General features: G+C 38.0%; 1 pseudogene; it reads right to left on the bottom strand.

Moving 5' to 3' along the window:
* Positions 1-7,502: 7,502 nt before the first annotated feature.
* LOC132499150 (zinc finger CCCH domain-containing protein 15-like) lies at positions 7,503-8,859 on the bottom strand (annotated as a pseudogene).
* Between the last annotated feature and the right edge of the window lie 320 nt (positions 8,860-9,179).

Here is a 9,179-nt window from a genome sequence, read left to right on the forward strand (position 1 = left end):
TAAATGTGAAATGAATATTATGTGGCGTTTTTTTTTCTTTTAGGGAGAAATGAGCATATTATGAAATCACACCAAGTAGAGCAAGGTGTTGCAATTCCCAAAGTCTAGAAACCTCTGGTTTTAGCTGGTAAACTATACTGTGACCTCAAGATAGGCACAGATATAAAATAAAATAAAAGTAAAGTAAATAAAGTAAAAAGATAAAACAAAAATTAAAAATAAAGTAAAATTCAAAAAAAATGAAGCGATTTATATAGCCTAATGTAATTCTCCCAGGTCAAAAGCACAATAAATTACTGAGAATCTGTGGGTATCTTAGTCTAAAAGCCTCAAGAACATTTCTCTAAACCAGTGGTTCAAGATATTCATTTCACTTTAATAAATATCTATTTAGTATTTAAGATGTGCCAATAACCATACAAGATGCTGAAGCTAAAATATTGAATAAGACAACAGAGCATGCACATCTGTGGAGCTTATCATCCAACAGGGAAGCAAGATCATTAAACATACAATTTAATAACTAAAGGTGTTTGTAGCTATGAAGAAGTACTGGATTAGGTGGAGAAACAGCACGGTGTCTGTAATTGGGGTGTTAGGAAAAACTTCTCAGGCAAAATGACCGCTAAGCTATGACTTAGACTATAGGTAACGTTTAGCTCATTAAAGCTGGAACAGCAATAATGAGAAAGGGGAACAACAAAAAAAAAATTAAAGAAAATTAAAAAAACAATAAGGTAAAAAGAACAGCATGTGTAAAAACTGTGGAGATTGAGAGATGTGAGTCTGTGACCCATATTTTAAGGTGTGGAATGGCAACAGATGAGACTGGGGAGCTAATCAGGCCTTATTTTCCATGTATTGTGTGGGAGGTTAATAGGAGGTATAAAAAATAGTTGAATACATTTAGAAAATGTGGGTCATTCCCACAGGACTTCTCAGAGCCTTTACTATGTTAATATCCACTACAAATCTCCAATATTTAGAGCTTCTGACTTAAATTATTGTCTTGCTATTTTTGTGCTTTTTTAGCTGTCTGTAGGAAGTTGAAGCTGTGACCACCTCCCTATTTCACTTTAACTTGGAGAAAAAAATAGTATAAGAAAATGAGATCAAATGGGATCTAGGTAGCAGTATATATTTCTTGGTATATTTCCACTGGCCTGTAACTACAAAGTGTCTCATCTACTGTGTAATCCTAATTCCAAAAATTTCATTTTTTTAGTGAGTTATAGATATGCATATTCACCTCCATGCAAAGTTCACAGTAGACAGGAATCATCTACCCCCCATAATGATTTTTTCCTTACCCCTAAAGGAGTGTTTTCCTATATTAGGTGCACACTTTAAAGGCATTGATATATTCTACTACTCCAGAAGCTTATTTTATTTGGCAGCCATATAGCTACCCCACTGCAAAATGAATGAATGAGTAAATAAATATATAAATAAATAAGAATACAGGCAACATGTTCCAAGAGCTGTACATCTTCTTGACAGGAAATCAATATATAGTGGGTCTGGAAATTGAGACTGTTGAGCTAAATTTTTGTTTACTTTCCAGATAATTCCAGTTTCTGCTGTCATCAGGATGGTAAAAAGAGAGCTTTCCTGCATTCCCATTTCATAAAACCCTTTATGGATCATGACAAGCTTTTTGCAATTATGTTCATTCAAATTCTAAATTCTGCCCGAATGCAGTTAACAGAATGCAGACAGCTAAGTGATGGGAATGGTACACATAAATTCTGTATATGATAATTATTTATTGATCTGAAAAGTGCATTTGATTTGGATCAGTACTAGAACAAAGGCATGGATGTGTTGAAAGCTCATATAATCATACTGAGAATATGGACAAGAACATCTTCCTAGCATGGACAGAGCAGAAATGTTCCTTTCAGAAGAGTAAGACTTCCTTCTATTTCAATTTCTTTTAACCAATGAGTGTTTAAAAATTAGTTGTTTCCCGGGACTTCCCTGGTGGCACAGTGGTTAAGCATCCACCTGACAATGCAGGGGATACGGGTTTGAGCCCTGGTCCAGGAGGATCCCACATGCCGCGGAGCAACTAAGCCCGTGTGCCACAACTACTGAGCTTGTACTCTAGAGCCTGTGACCCACAACTACTGAAGCCCGCGCACCTAGGGCCCATGCTCCGCAACAAGAGAAGCCACTGCAATGAGAAGCCCGCACACCACAACAAAGTGTAGCCCCCGCTCGCCCCAACTAGAGAAAGCCCGCGTGCAGCAACCAAGACCCAACCCAGCCAAAAATAAATAAATAAATAAATAAATAAATAAATAGTGGTTTCTGTTTCTATACCCAAATCCTGAGTTAAGAAGCTCCTTTAAAAATATTTATTACCATCCCAGCCACTGCACCACAACCCTATTACTGGTGTTTAAAATGTATACACTTATAAATTAAGAATGGAAATTCATAGTCACTTAAAAATCAGTGGTTTTTCTTTTTTCTTTTTGTTTTTTTTAGTTTAAATTAGCAAAAGTTCCATGACAGTGAAAATCTCTTCAATTCTTCCATTCATTTTGGAAATGGAGATCTGACTTTTGTTTCAAGCAAATTTGTCTTTGTACAGTCATTGAAATAGTCCTGCCCAAAACACATGGCTGAGTGGTGCCATTATGGTCCAGTCTGTTAAGCAGAACTCCACCAGGGGTTTCATCGTTCTGACAAGTCACATACAACAGCCTACTTTTATTTATTTATTTATTTATTTAGCGGTACGCGGGCCTCTCACTGTTGTGGCCTCTCCCGTTGCGGAGCACAGGCTCCGGACGCGCAGGCTCAGCGGCCATAGCTCACGGGCCCAGCAGCTCCACGGCATATGGGATCTTCCCGGACCGGGGCACGAACCCGTGTCCCCTGCATCGGCAGGCGGACTCTCAACCACTGCGCCACCAGGGAGGCCCAACAGCCTACTTTTATATCTATAGGAATAAATCAAAATAACCTGTGTGTCCTTATCTACCATTAGATCAGTTCCAAACATAAAGATGCGCAGGACTTATTTGACTAGCTTGTTCTAGGTCCTCATGCCTAGACATTCTCTTCCAATAAGTCTGAATTCAGTTCTAGGAACTTTTACTTTTAGCAGCACTCCAGGTGGTTCTAATGCAAGTGCTCCTTCAGTTTAGAGAGTTTTCATCTTTGTACTTCTGGTACCCAAACCAGTGCCTGGTACATATCAGACTTTTAAAAATTAATCTTTTAAACAAAACTAAATTAAAAGAAACTGAAATTTCATTGGACATAAGTATGGCTGTGTTTGTCAAAACAGGTTGGATTATGCAGCAGGAAGAAACACCCTTAAGCCTCGGTTGTTAACGTAACATAGGCCTATTGCTCATGTCATGGTCCTGGCCACACTCCAAGGGCAGCTAGTGTCCATGAAGCCACTCAGGGATCCAGGCTGACAAAAATGTTACCACGATGCAGCTTCACCTTGCAGCTGCATACTCTAGCTGTGGTGGCTTTTGAAATCACCATGGAAGGGAAAAGGTATGTTGGAAGGGTTTTCTTTATCAATTAAGCATGTTAGCTTTGGATTAATGTACATTAGTTTATTCCCAGTCCTTTGGCCAGAACTAGTGTGTGGCCCCACCAAGCTGCAAGGTGGCTGGAATGTGTGACACTCCTGTGTCCTCAGAAGGAGAGAACTGATAGTGATGAACATTAGGGCTCTTTACCTCTGAGGTTAACATATGAGTCATTTTTTCATATGATTCTTTATGATGCTTTAGGTAGCGCTCAAATACCATTTATGGACTCCTCTACACCAGCTGGACTCCTGTCATGGTCCTCCAGTGCAGCTCAACCAATACATACGTACTCTTTTCATGGAAGAATTAAATGACAAAATCAGTCATTATACAGTCATTGAAATAGGCACAATATCTTTTGTAGACATTCCCACAAAGACTTGGTAAAACATGGTATAAATCATACTCAAATATTGAGCCCTGAGTTTTAGAGACTTAAAAAATGTACTTAGAGGATCGAACACATAGCCGAAAAGATCTCCAAGAGCATGTGGTTGGTGGTTAGATACTGAGCAAAACACTTCTGAATTTAACCCAAATAACTGTTAATTCTTCCAGGGTTGGTGTCAGTATTTTGTATGCCAAATAACACTGTGGATTGGGAAGCTATTTGATATGTCTGCAATATACCCAAAGAAAAGGGATAAGAAGAGGGTTTCATGTGTAATCACTATTACACGGGAGTAGAATAGAGACCCAGTGGACAGTTTTAAAAATTGTCTTAAATACAAAAAGATCGTCAAACTGGCTGTTAGTATCAAAAAAATTTTTTTTAAAATGAAACCTACAAATATTTTTGTTACTATGAAGACTATGGTAACCAGTTATACACTCAGCTTAAAAGCAATGCTTTCCCCCAGAGTTTTAAGTAAATGGTTAAAAATATTTAAGTGTTACCAAAGTAATAGACATTTTAAAATAAATTCAAACAAAATAAAAGAAAAGTTGAACATCTCTTACTTCCTCCTTTTCAAATCCCTGGCGTTAAAATTTTGTTTCTTGATTTATATTGTTCCAAATTTTTGAGATGTATATGAAAATACACATATGCAAGCAAACGCTAGCACTTATATCTTTATCCACATGTCATAAATACATATTGATCTCATCTAGACCTTAAGTAAAATGAAACTAGAGAAGGGTCAGTATTTCCTTATTTTTATCCCTGGTACCAAAGTGTCTAGCATATCCTGGATGCTTAATTGATCATCTGATGAACAGAAGACTCTTAAGTTAACAAGACATCTGAGACAGTTTTCAGTATAAGCCTTATTATTATTATTATTATTATTTTTTTTTTTTGCGGTACGCGGGCCTCTCACTGTTGTGGCCTCTCCCGTTGCAGAGCACAGGCTCCGGACGCGCAGGCTCAGCGTCCATGGCTCACGGGCCCAGCCGCTCCGCGGCATGTGGGATCTTCCCGGACCAGGGCACGAACCCGTGTTCCCTGCATCGGCAGGCAGACTCTCAACTACTGTGCCACCAGGGAAGCCCTAAGCCTTATTATTTTTAATGGCAGTATAGTATTCCATAATATAAATGTGCTATAATATTTTAAACTATTTTCTATTGATGGCTATGTAAGGTTTTTTCTATTCTTTGACTATTACAAACAATTCAGAAATTGTTCATTAGGATGATTATTTATGTCAGATAGATTCCTAAAGATAGAATGTTTAGCTCAAAGTCACAAATGTTTTAAATTTTGAGAGACACAAGTGATATGGTTCTTCACCTTTCTGGGAGAATCACAGAATCATTTGACAATCTGATGAAAACTAATATACCCTCTCCCAGTAAACTGTACAAGTGCTCCATGTAATCACTGAAGCTTCTGGGTACAACACCTAGTTAAGAACCCCTGCTTTAGACTGGTACATTAACTACTGAGGTTGATTTTGTCACAAATGATCTCGACTTCTAGCTGCAGCATGGTCTGCCAGCTTTCCTTTAGAAAGCAGATGTTCTCTGAAAGGAGAATTATGAGATCTTGAGATACCACATGCTAATTTGCCCCCATGCAAATTTTAAGCTCAGTTTACCCAATTTCAAAGGCAAATACTTCCGTGTCAGTGCACTCGTATGACCGTATGACTTTGTCACATTAAAATCCCCAGTTAAGCCATGATTTTCTTATTTTCTTCTTGAAGTTTCCCTAACTGTTCCAGCCACAGTGATATTACCAACTTTTTTCTTAAGAAAAAGGGGAGCACAGTCTGTTTCCACTCAGATTGCATCAGGTTGGATTAAGTAAGAACTTGAAGGTTGCCCAGCCCAAACATAAGAGTTGCACTGAGTCATAAAAGAGAACTCCAAGTGAAGACAGTTACTAATAGCTAGGAGAATGCTTGGTGAGCAGACATACAGAACCTGATCTCCCAGTGACCAATGGGGGCACTCGGACCAGCCCCAGCCGGGGCAATTGGGTCAAAGAAATTGTTGTTTATAATTCTGAGTCAAAACGAGAAACTTGAGGTACTTGGGACACTAGCATTGAGTGTCTCTCTTCCACACGCATACCCCAATTCTTCTGTTCTCTAAGCTAGTTCATTTTTCTTAAAAGAATAAAGACAAAATTTCAATAGTCCTCCTCTCCAATTTCAGAGAAAACAAAGCCTGAACTAGAATAAGAGATGTATGTTTCAGCTGTCTTCAGGAGGAAGGATGCTTTTCTTTAAGGAACTGTGACAGATTTACATGAGAAAAAGTGCTCTTGGTTTACTCTGCTACAGATGATTGAGGCCTTTCCTCCTTCACTTCTGAAGGAGGAATATTTGGACATCGCAGAGAACTGACTCTGACATCTTTAGAAAGTGGAATCACTTGGCTGGGCTCATTTCCTGGCTCCTGTGTTTTTATAGCACAGAGTTTCAAAGACATGTAAAGCCAGCACGCACTTAAAATTCTCGGCCTCTATCAAAACAGATCTGCCATTTAGCTTCACTTTTTCAGCGAGGCTCATTACAGTCCTAAGTTTGAACCTCATCAGAGAATAAAATCTACACCTGTCTTTAGATCATTCCTAAAAACTAACACTCTCCTATTTTTTGGTAAATGCTATTGTACACGAACTTGAAATTCATAATTAATATTATTGAGTAAAAATGTTACCAGATGGTTTTAAACTATGAAAGAAAAAGTGTGTAAGTTTTCTCCTCATTGCCCTTTAAGAAATCAAATTGAAGTTTAATTCAGGTGGGAAACAGGTTAATGACAATAAAAAAGTTTAATCTAGACCCTTGTTATGCAAAGGGTGTTTATTGCATCAACAGTGTCAATATCACCTGGGTGTTGATTAGAAATGCAGAATATAGAGCCCTACTGGAGATCTACTTACTCTTGATATGCATTTTCTTAACATTCCCAGGTAATTTGCATATACAATAAAGTTTTATTTTTTTTATTTTAATGTATCACGGTCTTTATTTACAACTTTATTGGCAAAAAAGAAAAGGAATAGTTTAAAACAGTTTAACACAGGGGATTGCAGCTGATCCTGGCAGATTAATGAAGTTTCATTTTAAATGTCCATCTAATTGCCCAAAGATATACAATACTGAATCTGCATACGCAGTTTCCTTTATGAAGTACAGGCTCATATCTTAGTCTTTTGAACATATAATACAAAGGAAAGAAAATCACTCATTAAAAACTGCATTAAATGAAGGGTAATTTAAATTTATGTTGTCCTTGTAATAACACATACCCAATGAAAATCAAAATCTGGAAAAGCAGTTACACTTCCTACTTGAGTGGACAGTTAAAACAGTTAATCATTTTCTGCAATGACCATTATATTTTTAATTTATCATGTACTACTCTGAACTTACTATGAGATGTAGCCAAAGTCAGAAGACAAGATGTAGGGAGAATATTCCTTTTTTGGAGGAGAGTAAGCGCTCCAGAATCAGCATGGGAAACAAACATCCTGTTGAATTCTAGGTGGAAAAAAATTAATGTAGTCAATTTCAACTCATGCTGAGCTGGCTTAATTTTTTCATTGACTTGTTTGGTGTCATTCTTCTAAATCAAGTGTGTTTAATTCTTCTTCTAGTTCATCCAAATCTTCCCCAGTAAGAAGACTTTCATCAACAGGAACAGAATCAATGGCTCCATTTTCCTGTCCCTCCCTTTCGTTGTCCTCTTCCAAATCACTTCTTTCACCATTTTCAGCCCTACCTCCGGAAGCTTCACTTAATTTGTTTTCATCCTTTTCTGAAGTATATGTGCTGAATCTTTCAAGACTGGCTACAGTAATACCTGTGTCTCATCTACATCTCTTGAGATGTACAGGCTTAAATCTATGTCATTTATGCTCACTGAATCATCAACCTCATCACCACCTGTTCCCTGGGTATAACAGGTATCATCTGCTTTCTCCTCCTCCTCATCAACCAGTTCAGGACGAAATTCAAACACCTCACAACCACTAATCACTAATGCTTTCCCTGCTTTGAAGTCTGTTTTCCTTCTTTCTGTATCTTGCTCAAGTTTATCAATCTTTTCTTGTCTTTTTCTCTTCTTCCATGCAAGAAAAGATTCTAACGTGACTTTGGTAACATTTGGACCTACGGCAGAATGCTCTTTTTCAATTAGATCTTCTAATGAAATTTCATCTTCTTTTTCTTCTTTCTTTTTATCTTTTTAAAAGACAAACTCAGGAGAAAGTGCATGATGATACATGCAAATATCACCCCCTCTAGGGCATACCCCAAACCAGCCATATTTGTTGTTTTCAATAGCTTCAAGGAAATGCTTGCACACTATTTGAGTTTTTGGTTTTTTCTTTTCCACCTCACCGGGCTGCTTGTTTACTACTTCTTCCAGTTTTTTTCTCATCCCAATTATCCATAGTATCTTTATCAAGCTCTTCATCTCTTGCCTCAATGTTAACACTTCACCTTTCACATTTTGTCTCCAGAGTCAAGTCATGAGAGACTTTACACTTATCTCCTTTAGTACACTGTCCTTGCTTGAAGAATGCACATACCATGGATTTGGGTTCTGCACCTTTACTTATTTTTTGAGCGGCAACTACAGGTTTGAACAACTCATTTAGCTCTTGCAATTCCTTCTTCTTGTCATCTTTCTTCAACTTCTTTTCAGCTTCACTTTGTGCTACCTGAAGTGGATTTTGTTGACCAAATTTAACTTGATGAGTGACAGCCTTGATAAACTTCTGTTGCTTTGCTCCTTTCTTATTCTTTAGACCAGAAGTTTTGTCTTCGATAATCTTCTCCTTTTTCTGCTCTGCCTTTTTGCTGCCCCCAGCCTGAGCCCGTTTCTTGGGGGGCATGGCAGAGACAGGTGGCACCTGCCAGACTTAAACACAGCTGGACTCCCTCAGGGATTCTGGCCCTGCGGTAGGAGAAGGAGGAAGACGCCTACAATAAAGTTTAAGGAACACTGACCTAAGCCACATTTGTGAAGCTATCTAGAGACACAAAATGTTTCATGCCTTAAAATGCATCCTGTGACTAACGCCAGCTACCATGGGTATTTACTGTCCTCAAGATTACAGCACTCCATGTAAATTCTCTGAGCTGGACAGGTATGGAAGAACATGTCCTTGAAGAAATCTAATCAAAAACAGAAAGTCAAAAAGATACTCAAGTT

This window comes from Mesoplodon densirostris, chromosome 11 (assembly GCF_025265405.1).
Source record: "Mesoplodon densirostris isolate mMesDen1 chromosome 11, mMesDen1 primary haplotype, whole genome shotgun sequence".
Classification (NCBI taxonomy): Eukaryota; Metazoa; Chordata; class Mammalia; order Artiodactyla; family Ziphiidae; genus Mesoplodon; species Mesoplodon densirostris.